This window comes from Phyllobates terribilis, unplaced genomic scaffold (assembly GCF_046119375.1).
Source record: "Phyllobates terribilis strain yellow unplaced genomic scaffold, ASM4611937v1 Scaffold_1__5_contigs__length_1240528914, whole genome shotgun sequence".
In the NCBI taxonomy this organism is placed as follows: Eukaryota; Metazoa; Chordata; class Amphibia; order Anura; family Dendrobatidae; genus Phyllobates; species Phyllobates terribilis.
In genome coordinates this window covers 552,730,902-552,747,968 of record NW_027362761.1, presented here as the reverse complement: position 1 = coordinate 552,747,968, position 17,067 = coordinate 552,730,902, and positions in this window count along the sequence as shown.

Here is a 17,067-nt window from a genome sequence, read left to right as displayed (position 1 = left end):
CTCTCTTCCATTTAGTCAGTTTTTGCAAACTAAAAGAATAGTAAGTGATGATAATAATTTACAACAAAATCTTGAAAAAATGAGGATGAAATTTTTGGTCAGGGATTATCCGAAACATTTACTTGACAAGGGGATTAATATGGTAAATAATCTTGAATGTGAATCTCTTTTAAAATCTAAGAGGAGGATAGATAAGGTGTCTAATAGAATACCAGTTATTACCACATTTTGAGAGGAGAGTGACTCTATCACTAGAATAATTAGGAAACACTGGAGCATGTTGGGTAAATGCATACCGGAAGTCCCACAATTTCAGAATCCTCCGTTGTTCTCATATAAACGAGCAAGGAATTTGAAAGATGAATTGGTGAGAGCTGATGTGGGACCTCAAAAAGGTATGAAGCAAATAACATTAACGGGTAATAAAAGAACAGGATCTTACCCTTGCTTGAATTGTGTAAACTGTCCAAATTTGATTAAGGGGAGTTTTTTTCTACATCCAATTACAAATGAGAAATTTGTTATCAAACATTATTTGACATGCGACTCGGAATACGTCATATATCTTCTATACTGTCCTTGTAAATTGATGTATGTGGGGGAGACAACATGGGATTTGAAAACCCGTTTGAACCACCACAGATATACTATATGGAAAAAGAGATTGGATTTGCCAGTCTCTAAACATTTTAAGCCGGACACAATGAAAAGCAATTAAAATTTAGGATCATTGATCACGTGCCTCCACTGAGGAGGGGAGGTGATCGGGTTAAAATGCTTAAGATTAAAGAATTACAATGGATAAGGAAATTAGACACATTACGTCCTAAAGGACTAAATGTGGATTCCAAAATTGAATTGGCAGCTCTTTGATGTATCTCTGATGTTCCATTTGGATTTGAATCGTTGTGTGATATGGTATATGGCCTTTGATTTTGTGGAGTTTTAACTAATAGTGACTCTTATCTCTTATAGATCTTTGGAGAAAGTGAACTATATTATCTACAGGTTTCACCTATACATCATCATGTGACAGTGTGATCTACACGTGTGATAATAATTTTTTTGCATGTCAATATATATTGCTGCTAATTTTTGGATCAACATTGACTATCATATATATGAGTCTTTATTATACATTCTCTTTGTAATGTATATAGCCAATATGCCAATACGGTTCATTTATTAAAGGGCTTGGTTGAAACCTGGTATGTGTATATGACATGGGAATGGATGCATGGGGCATGGTGGGTTGAGTAACTTGCCCCTAACCGGGTGAGTGGCTCCCCCTATTGCTCTGATATTGGGTTTACCAACCCCAGCTAATTGGGGTTGTTACCCGATAGTATAATTATGTCCCTATTATAAAAAAGAGAAAATACATAATATCGCACTATTACCTGTTTTTTGGCCCTTTTTGTCCGTTATTGTTGCTATGTGCTAAGTATTTTTAAGTTTCAGACTTTAATTATTGCATAATACATGGTCATAGCCTAAACATATATGACTCTTGTGGGCACACCTTAACAAAAATGGCGCTGATGCAACACATTCATATAGTTACTTGCACAATGAATAGTGGGTATATGTACCACATCAAAGATGGCGTCTATAGCACTTCCGCCCTTAGTACAATGTCTTATCCGCCAGTGATGTCATTGGAGCATGCTCAGTGTCGATTTTCTGTATGCCACAGTTTGGTCTCCTCCCCTTTTTAGCAGGAATCCTGACATGCGTTTTTTAACACTGGAGATGCTGCTTTTCGACGTTGTTCACACGTTGATGCGGTGAGTCAATCCTGATTCTTTTGATTCCATACACCTGTATCTATTAAGTAATTTATCATGGATTGAGCTATATCATGTAAACAAACAATGTGTATGTATTCTCATGAATCCAAAAAGCTTTATATAATGTGATCTATCTATGTATTTGTACTGTATGTTTTTATACACTTTGCACGTTGCACTTTTTGCACTTTATAATGTAATTGTCCTTTAAATGGATGACTGATATATACCTCACCTGCATACTCTGCACTTTGCTTGAAAAAGGCCGAAACTTTGCCACAGCTCTTGCTGAGCAAATAAATCATCTATTTTTGGAGTGCTGTTTCTACTATTTTTTTCATATGTAAGAAGGTTTGGTATTTACCTGGAGGACGGGCACCCACCCATTTACAAGTTGTTTGCTTGTGCTGCTCTTTTTCTTTTTTTTCTCTCTCTCTCTCTCTCTCTGTATATATATACAGTACACTTACTTAATGTTTGCATGTAGTAAAAAAAAGTCAGCATTATACATATTTATTACAGTCTAGAGGAGGAAAAGAAGAGCTACATTGTGAAAGCTCAAATAATTAGTAAGCTACTTTACCCAGATCAGTAGATTTATTTCCTTACATTATTCTTCTTCAGTATTCAACGGCAGAAGAATAATGAACTAATTGTAAGCACAAACTGCAGAACAAAGGGAAAGCCTCATGACAGATGGAAAATTCAGGTCCTTATCACAGGTGAATAATGCAAGAGGCCTTTTGTTCAGTGGGCATATGAGCTGGTGGGGATGATCAGTGAGGGTAAATGAGAAATTCTTGTCATAACTGATAATAATGGGGATATACATAAAGTAGCTACAACACTTAATTGGTCACTTTCTTTTCAACAATCTTTGCATAAGCAAAATCTTTGTAATAATAAGAGAAATATCACATTTTCTCCACTTACGATCCACTGCTCCTCCCCCACCTCCCGAACTCTTCATTTAACCTGAAAAACAGCATAACTTCCATCTGGGGATCAGAATACAGCTGTAAATTACGTCTACAGCGAATGAGGAGCAGATTGAGAGAGAATGAGGCAGAATGACACATAGTTCTGATGCTTTCTAGTAAGTGTTTTGCTTCACCCAAGTGCAGATTACACAGCTACACTGCTAAATGCTGCTGTATAATATCCTCCATGCTGCTGCTGCTTTAGAGCATGTACTGTATAAAGACCTGAGAGCAGAAATCCTTCATGTATGAGTATGCTGTGTAAAGGAGACATCATAGCAGCTAGTCTCCCCCCAATAACTCAGACGAGAAACTAGAGACAAAGCCTTCAGAGGGAAATCTTGGTGAAAGATGTAGGAAACAACAAGTCATATAGCGGCCAGAAATTGTTTTAATCCTTATGGATTCACACAACAGCTTGATCAAAAAGTCACCTGAAATGACAGGTACGCTTTAACATGCAATCAGCTGGGAATTCTTCCTCCAAGTTACATGACTTCCCTTATTGTATGACGCTGTTGTTTGTGTGCATAGAATTCATTAACTTTACACAGTGCTTAGGCTTGCTGAATAATCGGTATAGAACATAGCTAATTGATCAGGGTGTTTTATACCTCCCCTTGAGAAAGCTGACCACGAAACATGCGTCGGGGTAGTGCAGACAGGACTCCATCTGGTCTTTCCTTTCCCCACTATGGGTAAGCATGCACAGTCTATACACTGACCCTATGCCTTTCCCTATCTGTGGAAACCATGCCTTTTATACTTCATGGTATTTGGGCATACAGGCTCAATGTTAGAGATGAGCGTTGTTCGACTCGAACTGTTCGCCAATCTCAAATTCGAGCTGTTTTGGGCGGTGTTCGAGCCGTTCGGCGAACACGAACGATTTGAGAAAAATTCGACTGTTCGAGGTTATGTTCGATAACTGTTCGTGCACCAAAATCATAACTGGATTTTTTCTCAGTAATGATGAAAATTAATGTTAATACGCAGTTTGAGTGTACAGCGGGGTGGAGGGAGGGGCAGGGGATGGATCTCTGCAGGAATAATGAAGATCTCCATTTTTTTTTCTCTTTCCCGCATTTACAGTGGGGAGGTGCAATCTGTCAGCCTATCAGCAGCGCACACACGGAGCGAAGTGCTTTTTTTCACACAAGCAAGGGCATGTGTCATTGGCAGTGTATGTCACATGTCCTTGCCCTATAAGACCAAGCCATTTTCCCCGTCGCCACCATTTTCTCACTGCTGCAGCTGCATGTTAGACGGCACCGCTGTTGCTGTGTGCGCTATACCTTGTTAATTTCAAGCCAATTTTCGCACAAATCTACAGATAGCTTGGGAGTAGGGAATAGTTGTGATTGCAGTCCTTTTAAGGACTAGGTTACAGCATTTCCTACGACTTTTATCAGGCAGGTCTGTGCTCTTAAATAGATAGATTGTGGGAGTAAAGACTAATTGTAATTGCAGTCCTTTTCAGGACTAGGTTACATCAGTTCCTATCAGTTTTTGCCAGGCAGGTCTGTGCCAGTGCTGTGCAAGTTTTTTTCACAGCATTTGGCAGAATCTAGCAAAGCTAATCCTTTTTGGCCTATTGCAGAGTGTGTTAGTCAGTGGAGTAGCCTATCTGTGTTGCAAGATATTCCACCTGTGTATAGAATACCAATTTTTTTACTGCACCTAGTGAAGTAAAATCTTTTGGGCATAGCATCATTCTATTAGTCCATCTATACTGACCTCCATCAGGCTGCAAATTGAATATAATTTTTTTCTGCATCTAGCTCTGAAAAAATATTTGGGCTTCCAGCAGTGTGTGGGACTTGTTCTATTAGTCCATCTATACTGACCTCCATCACGCTGCAAATTCAAAATAATTTTTTGTCTGCATCTAGCTCTGAAAAAATATTTGGCCTTCTAGCAGTGTGTGGGACTTGTTCTATTAGTCCATCTATACTGACCTCCATCACGCTGCAAATTCAAAATAATTTTTTGTCTGCATCTAGCTCTGAAAAAATATTTGGCCTTCTAGCAGTGTGTGGGACTTGTTCTATTAGTCCATCTATACTGACCTCCATCACGCTGCAAATTCAAAATAATTTTTTGTCTGCATCTAGCTCTGAAAAAATATTTGGCCTTCTAGCAGTGTGTGGGACTTTCTCTATTAGTCCATCTATACTGACCTCCATCAGGTTGCAAATTAAAAATAATTTTTTGTCTGCATCTAGCTCTGAAAAAATATTTGGCCTTCTAGCAGTGTGTGGGACTTTCTCTATTAGTCCATCTATACTGACCTCCATCACGTTGCAAACTGAATATATTTTTTTTCTGCATCTACCTCTGAAAAAATATTTGGGCTTCTAGCTGTGTGTAGGACTTGTTCTATTAGTCCAGCTATACTGACCTCCATCAGGTTGCAAACTGAATACAATTTTTTTCTACATCTACCTCTGAAAAAATATTTGGGCTTCTAGCTGTGTGTGGGACTTGTTCTATTAGTCCATCTATACTGACCTCCATCAGGTTGCAAATTGAATATAATTTTTTCTGCATCTAACCCAGCCAATAGTTTTGGCCTAATACCACAGTTTGGCCACTCAGCTCTGCTCGGTTCCCATCCATTGTTTTTTTGTGCAAACAACTCCAGAGTTGTGAATTAGTTAACCACCAAAATGAGTGGAAAAAGGCCTGCTGCTGGTTGAAAGGGGAATAGGCGTGTTGGGAAGGGGAAAAAAGGTTGTGTCCGTGGGGTAGGTGTTAAAGCAACAGTAACATCTGCAGAAGAAAGACCATCTTGCAGCCAAACTAAAATGTCTACTTCTTTTAGCGGACAATGTGATAAGATCCCTTTCTTACGGCCACGCCAATCGCTACAAATTCCAGATGAGGCACAAAAACAGCAGGTGCTTCAACGGATATCAAGTGCTCCTTTAAGTGGGCTCTCTTCCACATCAACTTCAACATCACAAATACTCCAGTCCTCAAAGGTGTCACCCCAATCGCACTTGCTTCCTCACAGCTCCCAAATCTCCAGCTGCCCATCTGAGTATGAGGTAGAACAGATGGTTGAGTCTGCAGAGCTGTTTACTCATACTATAGGCTGGGAATCAGAGGTCGACTCCAGCGCTTCTGTGAATCCAGATGAGGAAATGATCTGCACTGTTGCCCAGAATCTTTATGAGTCGGATCCAGGACCAGACGCAGAAGGTTCTGACCATAATGTAGACCCTCATTCCCAAACTGTAACTCCTGTTGGTGGAGACAATGAGGAAGACGATGATGAGACTCAAATACCTGATTGGAGCGACAACTTTAGTTTTTTGTCAGGGCAGGAACAGGTTGGCTCTGAGGACGACGGGTGTGATAACGCACAGGGTGATGATGATGAGGTTGGAGATCCCACTTACTGTCAATCCACAGTCAGCCAAGAGATGAGGTCAGCAGAGGAGGTGGAGGAAGATGCTAGTGACGACGAGGTCAGGTTGCGCCTTCCTGGACAGAGACGTAGTGCTGGAAGCACGTCAACAACTGCATCCTCAAACACAACTCTGCCTCTCACCACACGTCGTGGTGGCTCTTCAGGTCGCATGGGTGCTAAGCCTTGCATAGCCTGGGCATTTTTTCAGATCGATAAAGATGACCCAACTCGTGTTATCTGTAACATTTGTCAGCAAAAGCTAAGTAGAGGCCAAAAAATACATAGTTTGAGTAATTCATGCATGAACCGGCACATGGACATGAAGCATAAGTTGCAGTGGGAAGCTCAGTGTGCTACAATGCGGCCTAGCCGGCCGGGCCAACCACCGTCTGCCATATCTTGTGCATCCGCGGCCTCTTCATCCTCTGTGACTGGGGGGACAGCAGTCACACCTGTTTTGGGGCGCAGACCTGCCACCTCTTTACCCGCAACAGCCAGCGTGATTGGCAGGTCATCATTTTCTTTGGAGGTGGTAACACCAGCTGGTGTTGAGTGCTGTCTGACATCGATAGCACCACCTTTGGATCAAGGCAACCTAACATGTCCGCCTGCATCTTCCTCACAGACCGGCAGTTTGCCGGGGACACCCTTATCAACCCCGTCTAAGCACAATAGCCAGCCCTCGGTCCCTCAGATGTGGACAAGTAAAAGACCATTTCCTCCTAGCCATGAGAAAGCTAAGAGGTTGAATTTCACCATCTGCAAGCTCTTGGCTACAGAAATGCTGTCTTTCCGCCTGGTGGACACAGAGGATTTTCGAGACCTTATGTCCGTCGCAGTGCCCCAGTACCAGATGCCCAGTCGGCACTACTTCTCAAAGAAAGGTGTGCCTGCGCTCCACCAGCATGTCGCACACAACATCACCACTTCTTTGAGAAACTCTGTGTGTGACAGGGTGCATTTCACCACAGACACTTGGACGAGTAGGCATGGACAGGGGCATTACATGTCGCTGACTGGGCACTGGGTAACTATGGTGACAGCAGGACAAGGGGCTGCTGTCCAAGTCTTGCCGTCCCCACGAGTTGTGCGTCAATCCTCTTTATGTCAATGTTCCTCCACTGCTTCTGCCTCCTCAACCTCCTCTCGATCTTCCACCTGCACCCAAAGCCTGTCTGGTCATGCCACAAGCTTTCTAACTGCGCAGAAGGGATCCTGCACACTTCTTTACTATGCTGGCAGTAGGGCTCAACGTCATTAGGTGGTTTTTACTTTGAAATGTCTGGGAAATGTGAGTCACACAGCTGAGGAGTTGTGGTCAGCTCTGAAGAACCAATTTCATGAATGGTTGTCTCCACTGGACCTGAAACCAGGGAAGGCCGAGTGCGACAATGCTGCAAACCTGGGTGCGGCCCTTCGCCGGGGCAATGTCACACACGTGCCTTGTATGGCTCACGTGTTGAACCTGGTTGTCCAGCAATTTTTAGCCCACTATCCCAGACTAGATGGCCTTCTGCAGAGGGCACGGTCGCTGTGTGCTCACTTCCGCCGTTTGCATCCCGCAGCTCAGCGACTTACATCTCTACAGAAGTCGTTGGGCCTGCCACTTCACCGGCTAAAATGCGATGTGCCTACCAGGTGGAATTCAACTCTGCACATGTTGCAGCGACTATGGCAGCACCGACAAGCCCTGGTGCAATACGTTCTGACGTATAGCCTGGGCCAACGAGATCCAGAGGTGGGGCAAATCACGCTGGAGGAGTGATCTCAGATCAGGGACCTATGCACCCTTCTGCACAGTTTTGAAATGGCGACGAAGATGTTTAGTGCTGACGATGCAATTATCAGCATGACTATTCCGGTGATTTACATGCTGGAGCACATGTTAAACAGAATTCGGAGTCAGGTGGTGGCACAAGAGGAGGTGGAGGAAGTAGAGGAGGAGGAGTTGTATGCGGAAGGGCTAACATCTGCAAGGTCCAAGGCGGCAGGCATGTGAGGGTGGGGGAGATGGTTTTACCAGGGCACATGGTAGCAGCCAAACTAGTGAGGAAGGTGCAGGAGCCCAGGAAGAAGTGGAGGACGAACTGATGGAAGACTCATCAGATGAGGGAGACCTTGATCACATTTCTGTTGTGCGAGGTTGGGGGGAGAGGACAGAGGAAGGAAGCATGATTGTTACCTCGCCACCAACACAACAGGGACTTGGTGCTCCTGGATGCGCAACACACATGAGTGCCTTCTTGCTGCACTACCTGCAACATGACCCTCGAATTGTGAGAATTAGAAATAATCCTGACTACTGGGTTGCCACACTGTTAGATCCCCGGTACAAAAGTAAATTTGCAGAAATTATTCCTGCCATAGAAAGGGATGCACGCATGCAGGAGTATCAGCAGAGACTGTTGCAGAATCTTACATGTGCTTTTCCACAAAACACCAGTGGTGCACGTAGTGAATCTCACAGTTCCAACTTGCCAACCGTGGGACCGTCAAGTGTTCAGCACTCAAACCGTAACAGAACCACAGTATCTGCTGGTAACATCAATTTTGCAGAATCATTTCACCACTTTTTTAGCCCATCCTTTGCAAGGCCACAGGAGACAAGAAGTCTGACACATAGTCAACGCCTAGAGACGATGGTACAGGAGTATCGCCAAGTAAACATTGAAGCCATGACTGTGTCAATGGACCCTTGCTCTTTTTGGGCTTTCCAATCTGGATAAATGGCCGGAGCTAGCCACTTACGCCTTGGAGATCTTGTCATGCCCCGCAGCCAGCATTCTGTCTGAACGTGTGTTCAGCGCTGCTGGTGGTGTGCTGACAGATAAGCGCACGCGGCTCTCCACTGATAATGTAGACAGACTCACATTCATAAAGATGAACAAATCATGGATCCGAAACGACTTTTCTACCCCTGTGTCATCCTGGGGAGAGTAAAAGCTTGATGATTGGTTAAAATCACCCTACCAACCGTTTTAAGCTTTCAAATTACTAATCATGTTTATCTGTATCTTGGCTGGAAAATTATTTGGGCTTTGTAGCAGTGTGCAGCACTGATTCTATTTGGCCATCTATAATAAGTAGTGTTGAGCCACCCCCGTAGTGTTCGAGTTCGGTTCGGTTCGTCGAACACCCGTGTGTTCGCCGAACTGTTCGTCGAACTGTTCGTCGAACACCTTCGAACACCGTTAAAACCAATGGCAGGCAAACAAAAACACATAGAAACACATAGAAAACACCTTCAAAGGTGTCCAAAAGCTGACAAACTGCTCAGAAGACACAACTAACACTTGGAAAAGTGACAAGTACATATAGTCATGCGATAAGAAAAGAGGTGGAGGAGTAAAAGGAGGGGGAGACACAGATATAGGCATGTCATGCCCTTCTAAAATCCAAAAAGTGAGAAGCCGACACGTTCAGTCCGCTCCTGCCCGTGCCACCTCCGTGTCGCCGGGTTTGTGCCAGAGCCGCGGTGAACCCTGACGGCTAGCCCCCCTCTCCCAATACTGGTGCCTGTCCGCTGGTGGGTCGAGCGAGCCCCCCTGTGGTGGAGGCAGCTCTAAGCTTTTTAATTTAAATTGTCTCTCTAATTTGAATAAATACACTTTAAATCCATTTACAAGGATCTATTGGAGGGCAAGTCTCATGCCAGCAGCCGCGTAATTCCAGCTCCAGTAGCGTCCACTAAAGCTGCTGCAGTTAAAAAGCTTTTATAAGGATCGAGCTCGGCTGTCCACCGCAAGGCATCCTACTGCCAGTCCGAGCCCCTATGCCTTGGGGTGCCTCCTGATGCTCTTCACTGAGTATCCCATGGTCCCGAAGCATTTCCTTTGAAAAAATGAAGTGTCCAAACTACAGGTGGTGTAGATTGCTTAACAGCCGGGATAATCCGCTGACTAGCAGACACTGCTACTAGGCACAAAGTATTTCCTGGGCTCGATGTAGTTAAAAATTTGTAATTAGATAATCTCGATGGATGCTGAGAAAGCATTCCATAGAGTCTCCTGGCACGCCATATATGATTCTCCTAAAAAGCTTGGGGTAGGGGTCTAGGGGACCCTATTATATCCAAAATCACGGCCCTGTATCGCAATACGTCACCTAGGCTGAAGATAAATGGAACTGTAGCACCCTGAGGGCTCGGTTGCTACAGAGGTATTGCACCTCACCCAGAGGTGTGATATCTCACTCTCAGGTAAGGATGGAGTGTGGATCAGGATCCGACACCTGCATGCATTACACCACATTGCCGTGGGGCAGGGCAACCAATATGCCTCTGAGATGGGCACGACAGTCCCTGTCCCTGGCTGGAGTGGGGGGAGGGAACACTGAGGAAGGGGAACCCTGTAGTGCAGGAGCAGGGAGGAAGCAGTTCCTGGGTGCATTGAGAAGGGAGTATAAAAGGTGGGCACCATCTTAGTTCAGTGCAGAGAAGTCTGAGCAGAAGTGGCAGGGAGCAGGGGCTCTGCATGAGCTCTGCTCCGGAGGCGGGCCTAGTAACAGAGGCCCAGGCCTGGAAGAGGGAGAAGGAAGGAAGAGGAGCGGAGAAGGCTCCAGGAACGAGGAACAAAGGGATCTCAGGGGTGCGGACGGGCGAGTCGCCACCGCACGCCCGAATCCACCTGCGTGGAGGGGTCAGGCCAAAGGCGGAGACCGGTCCCCGAAACTAGTGGAGGCAGGAAACGACCCTCAGCTAGAAACAGGAGGCAGTGACATTTTATGTGGCGCAGCCCCTCGCTACACCCGCTAGGAAGGCACCACATACTGTCAGGGAAGCTGGCGCCAAGTTTAACAAGAGGAGGCCCGAGGCAGCCGGACAGAAGGGTTGGTAAGAAAGGCCAGACAAAGGACACACAAAGGGGGTCCTGTGAAGCACTCCAAAGTTATCTGGGAGTTGTCTGAGCCCCTCACCTGGTGAGCACAGTACGACGTGGGCAGCCGTTACCTGCAGACGTGGTCTGGATAATAAGAACTGTGAGTAAAGGCCCTGGACTGCATCACTGACTCCGTGTCATTACTACTGCTGCCCTGCACCATCACCCCCATCCTCCGCATACACTGCCCTGTGGCTATACTCCTCCCGTGGGGAGTTATGCTACGCTCTGCTGCACCCACAACACCAGCCTCAGCGGTCTGCCCTGGAGCGGCGGTTCACTCTGACCGCAATCCACGGGTGGCGTAGTCGGACATTTAAACATCAAAACCACATAAATAGTTCCGCCACTGGTTTGACCGCCCTGAGCCACGGAACTGGGTTGCCGCCACGGAGACTACAACCACCAGCATCCACCAAAAAGGGTCCGTCTCCGGGTGTCCCAAGGCCCAGGGGGTGCGTCAGAACATTTTCATCACCTTTCACAATCACCAATGGGACAAGGCAGGGATGTTCTCTGTCCCCTCTCTTATACATCCTAGTGACGGAGCACCTGCTCTCATCAATTCGCCATAACCCCAATATTAGGTGGATTGAGGTGGGAGGCACCGCGTACAAGTGCTCTCTATTTGCTGATGATGTCCTAGTATATATCACTCAATCACATATATCCATCCATGCTGTTATGGCTGAAATAGATCACTTTGTTACATGGTCAAATTTTAAAATCAATGCAGCGAAGTCTGAGGCCCTCGATGTCTCCCTCCCCAAATCCATATAGGATTCCATCCAGTCCAACTTTCCCTTTCCCTGGCCCTCACAGGGTATCAAATACTTAGGAATTCCTATTCATAGAGACCTCTCCCATCTATGTTATCTTAATTTTGGGCCCTTTATTGAACAACTCCATACAGACCACGGTTGGCAAGTTAGAACTGTAAGATTCACTACGTGAACCACTGGTGTTTTGTGGAAAAGCACATGTACACTGTGTTCCAAATTATTATGCAAAAAGTGTTTAGGAGTGATAAGGGAAGAATTTGTTTGTTTGTCAGTTAAACTCATTGATGGTGATGTGTGTCAGGGCTCTTTATATCACTGTAAGCAATTGCAGACACCTGTGCCAATTAGTTTGGCAGGTGTGTCCAATGAAAGGCAAGACTACTTAAGAAGGCTGTCTCACATTATTAAGCAGCCTACATTTTCTGCCAAAATGGGAAAGAAAAAGAATGTGTCGGCTGCTGAGAAGCAACAAATTGTGGAGTGTTTAGGTCAAGGCATGACTACAATCAACATTGTGCGATGATCAGTATGAAGTGTCTTGGCAATCAAGAAGTATGTAGCTGATTCACAGTACACACGTGTGCGTGCTGATAAGGGCAAATTGAGGACTCTTTCCTACAGGCAATTACGTCAGGTTGAAAGAGCAGTGGCAAAAAAGCCTTGTCATAGCAGCAGACAAGTTTTTGAAGCTGCTTGTGCCTCCAACGTCCCCCGAACAACAAGATGCAGGGTCCTTCAGAGGTTTGCAGCTGTGCATACGCCATCCTGTCGACCTCCTCTATCCACTTCACACAAGCAGAAACGGCTCCAGTGGGCCAAACATTACATGAAGACTGATTTCAAAACTGTTTTGTTCACGGATGAGTGCCGTGCAGCGCTCGATGGTCCAGATGGATGGAGTGGAGGATGGCTGGTTGATGGACACCCCATGCAAACACGGCTACAGCGCCAACAAGGAGGAGGTGGAGTAATGTTTTGGGCTGGAATCATGGGGAGAGAGATTGTCGGCCCCTTTAGGATCCCTGAAGGTGCTAAAGATGAACTCCATAATGTATGTTGATTTTCTCAAACAGCACTTCCTGCCATGGTTCAAGAAGAAGAACTGTGTATTTCACAGCAAGATCATTTTTCTGCATGATAATGCACCATCTCATGCTGCACATAAAACATCTGCATCTCTGGCTGATATGGGCATAAAAGGGGACAAACTTATGGTGTGACCCCCATGCTCCCCTGACCTCTACCCCATTCAGAACCTTTGGAGCATCATTAAAAGGAGTGTCTATGATGGCGGGAGGCAGTTCACATCTAAGCAACAGCTCTGGGAGGGTATTCTGTCCTCATGCAAAACAATTGAAGCAGAAACCATCCAAAACCTGACAAATTCAATGGACGAGAGAGTTCAGAAGCTCCTTTCGAACAAGGGGTCCTATGTGAAAATGTAACATCACCTAGAATAAAGTTTTGAGTTGAAAACTGTTTGATTTCAGTTTCTAACAACCTGCTAATGCTTATAATTTCAAAAATGACCATTTTTTTGGTCTTTATTAAAATGAAAAGGTTGATCGAAAAGTTTGGGGGATCTAAGAGTGTGGCAACCCAGTAGTCATGATTACTTCGAATTCTGACAATATGAGGGTCATGCTGCAGGTAGTGCAACAAGAAGGCACTTATGTGTCTTGCGCATCTCGGAGCCCCAAAATTATTTTCCGGGCTAGATGCAGCTAAAAATTATTATTAATTTTAAATCTGGTGAAGCTTTAGTATAGATGGCCTAATAGGATCAGTGCTGCACACTGCTACAAAGCCCAAATTATTTTCCAGTCAAGATACAGATAAACATGATTAGTAATTTTAAATCTGGTGGAGCTTATTATAGATGGCCTAATAGAATCAGTGCTGCACACTGCTACAAAGCCCAAATTATTTTCCAGCCAAGATACAGATAAACATGATTAGTAATTTGAAAGCTTAAAACGGTTGGTAGGGTGATTTTAACCAATCATCAAGCTTTTACTCTCCCCAGGATGACACAGGGGTAGAAAAGTCGTTTCGGATCCATGATTTGTTCATCTTTATGAACGTGAGTCTGTCTACATTATCAGTGGAGAGCCGCGTGCGCTTATCTGTCAGCACACCACCAGCAGCGCTGAACACACGTTCAGACAGAATGCTGGCTGCGGGGCATGACAAGATCTCCAAGGCGTAAGTGGCTAGCTCCGGCCATTTCTCCAGATTGGAAGCCCAAAAAGAGCAAGGGTCCAGTGACACAGTCGTGGCTTCAATGTTTACTTGGAGATACTCCTGTACCATCGTCTCTAGGCGTTGACTATGTGTCAGACTTCTTGTCTCCTGTGGCCTTGCAAAGGATGGGCTAAAAAAGTGGTGAAATGATTCCGCAAAATTGATGTTACCAGCAGATACTGTGGTTCTGTTACGGTTTGAGTGCTGAACACTTGACGGTCCCACGGTTGGCAAGTTGGAACTGTGAGATTCACTACGTGCACCACTGGTATTTTGTGGAAAAGCACATGTAAGATTCTGCAACAGTCTCTGCTGATACTCCTGCAAATTTACTTTTGTACCGGGGATCTAACAGTGTGGCAACCCAGTAGTCAGGATTATTTCTAATTCTCACAATTCGAGGGTCATGTTGCAGGTAGTGCAGCAAGAAGGCACTCATGTGTGTTGCGCATCCAGGAGCACCAAGTCCCTGTTGTGTTGGTGGCGATGTAACAATCATGCTTCCTTCCTCTGTCCTCTCCCCCCAACCTCGCACAACAGAAATGTGATCAAGGTCTCCCTCATCTGATGAGTCTTCCATCAGTTCGTCCTCCACTTCTTCCTGGGCTCCTGCACCTTCCTCACTAGTTTGGCTGCTACCATGCGCCCTGGTAAAACCATCTCCCCCACCCTCACATGCCTGCCACCTTGGTGCTGCCGACCGTCTGCACCTTGCAGATGTTAGCCCTTCCGCATACAACTCCTCCTCCTCTACTTCCTCCACCTCCTCTTGTGCCACCACCTGACTCCGAATTCTGTTTAACATGTGCTCCAGCATGTAAATCACCGGAATAGTCATGCTGATAATGGCATCGTCAGCACTAAACATCTTTGTCGCCATTTCAAAACTTTGCAGAAGGGTGCATAGGTCCCTGATCTGAGACCACTCCTCCAGCGTGATTTGCCCCACCTCTGGATCTCGTTGGCCCAGGCTATATGTCAGAACGTATTGCACCAGGGCTTGTCGGTGCTGCCACAGTCGCTGCAACATGTGCAGAGTTGAATTCCACCGGGTAGGCACATCGCATTTTAGCCGGTGAAGTGGCAGGCCCAACGACTTCTGTAGAGATGTAAGTCGCTGAGCTGCGGGATGCGAACGGCGAAAGTGAGCACACAGCGACCGTGCCCTCTGCAGAAGGCCATCTAGTCTGGGATAGTGGGCTAAAAATTGCTGGACAACCAGGTTCAACACGTGAGCCATACAAAGCACGTGTGTGACATTGCCCCGGCGAAGGGCCGCACCCAGGTTTGCAGCATTGTCGCACACGGCCTTCCCTGGTTTCAGGTCCAGTGGAGACAACCATTCATTAAATTGGTTCTCCAGAGCTGACCACAACTCCTCAGCTGTGTGACTCACATTTCCCAGACATTTCAATGTAAAAACTGCCTGATGACGTTGAGCCCTACTGCCAGCATAGTAAGGAGGTGTGCAGGATCCCTTCTGCGCAGTTAGAAAGCTTGTGGCATGACCAGACAGGCTTTGGGTGCAGGTGGAAGACCGAGAGGAGGTTGAGGAGGCAGAAGCAGTGGAGGAACTTTGACATAAAGAGGATTGACGCACAACTCGTGGGGACGGCAAGACTTGGACAGCAGCCCCTTGTCCTGCTGTCACCATAGTTACCCAGTGCCCAGTCAGCAACATGTAACGCCCCTGTCCATGCCTACTCGTCCAAGTGTCTGTGGTGAAATGCACCCTGTCACACACAGAGTTTCTCAAAGAAGCGGTGATGTTGTGTGCGACATGCTGGTGGAGCGCAGGCACACCTTTCTTTGAGAAGTAGTGCCGACTGGGCATCTGGTACTGGGGCACTGCGACGGACATAAGGTCTCGAAAATCCTCTGTGTCCACCAGGCGGAAAGGCAGCATTTCTGTAGCCAAGAACTTGCAGATGGTGAAATTCAACCTCTTAGCTTTCTCATGGCTAGGAGGAAATGGTCTTTTACTTGTCCACACCTGAGGGACCGAGGGCTGGCTATTGTGCTTAGACGGGGTTGATAAGGGTGTCCCCGGCAAACTGCCGGTCTGTGAGGAAGATGCAGGCGGACATGTTAGGTTGCCTTGATCCAAAGGTGGTGCTATCGATGTCGGACAGCGCTCAACACCAGCTGGTGTTACCACCTCCAAAGAAAATGATGACCTGCCAATCACGCTGGCTGTTGCGGGTAAAGAGGTGGCAGGTCTGCGCCCCAAAACAGGTGTGACTACTGTCCCCCCAGTCACAGAGGATGAAGAGGCCGCGGATGCACAAGATATGGCAGACGGTGGTTGGCCCGGCCGGCTAGGCCGCATTGTAGCACACTGAACTTCCCACTGCAACTTATGCTTCATGTCCATGTGCCGGTTCATGCATGAAGTACTCAAACTATGTATTTTTTGGCCTCTACTTAGCTTTTGCTGACAAATGTTTCAGATAACACGAGTTGGGTCATTTTTATCGATCTGAAAAAGTGCCCAGGCTATGCAAGGCTTAGCACCCATGCGACCTGAAGAGCCACCACGACTTGTGGTGAGAGGCAGAGTTGTGTTTGAGGATGCAGTTGTTGACGTGCTTCCAGTACTACGTCTCTGTCCAGGAAGGCGCAACCTGACCTCGTCGTCACTAGCATCTTCCTCCACCTCCTCTGCTGACCTCATCTCTTGGCTGACTGTGGGTTGAGAGTAAGTGGGATCTCCAACCTCATCATCATCACCCTGTGCGTTATCACACCCGTCGTCCTCAGAGCCAACCTGTTCCTGCCCTGACAAAAAACTAAAGTTGTCGCTCCAATCAGGTATTTGAGTCTTATCATCGTCTCCCTCATTGTCTCCACCAACAGGAGTTACAGTTTGGGAATGAGGGTCTACATTATGGTCAGAACCTTCTGCGTCTGGTTCTGGATCCGACTCATAAAGATTCTGGGCATCAGTGCAGATCATTTCCTCGTCTGGATTCACAGAAG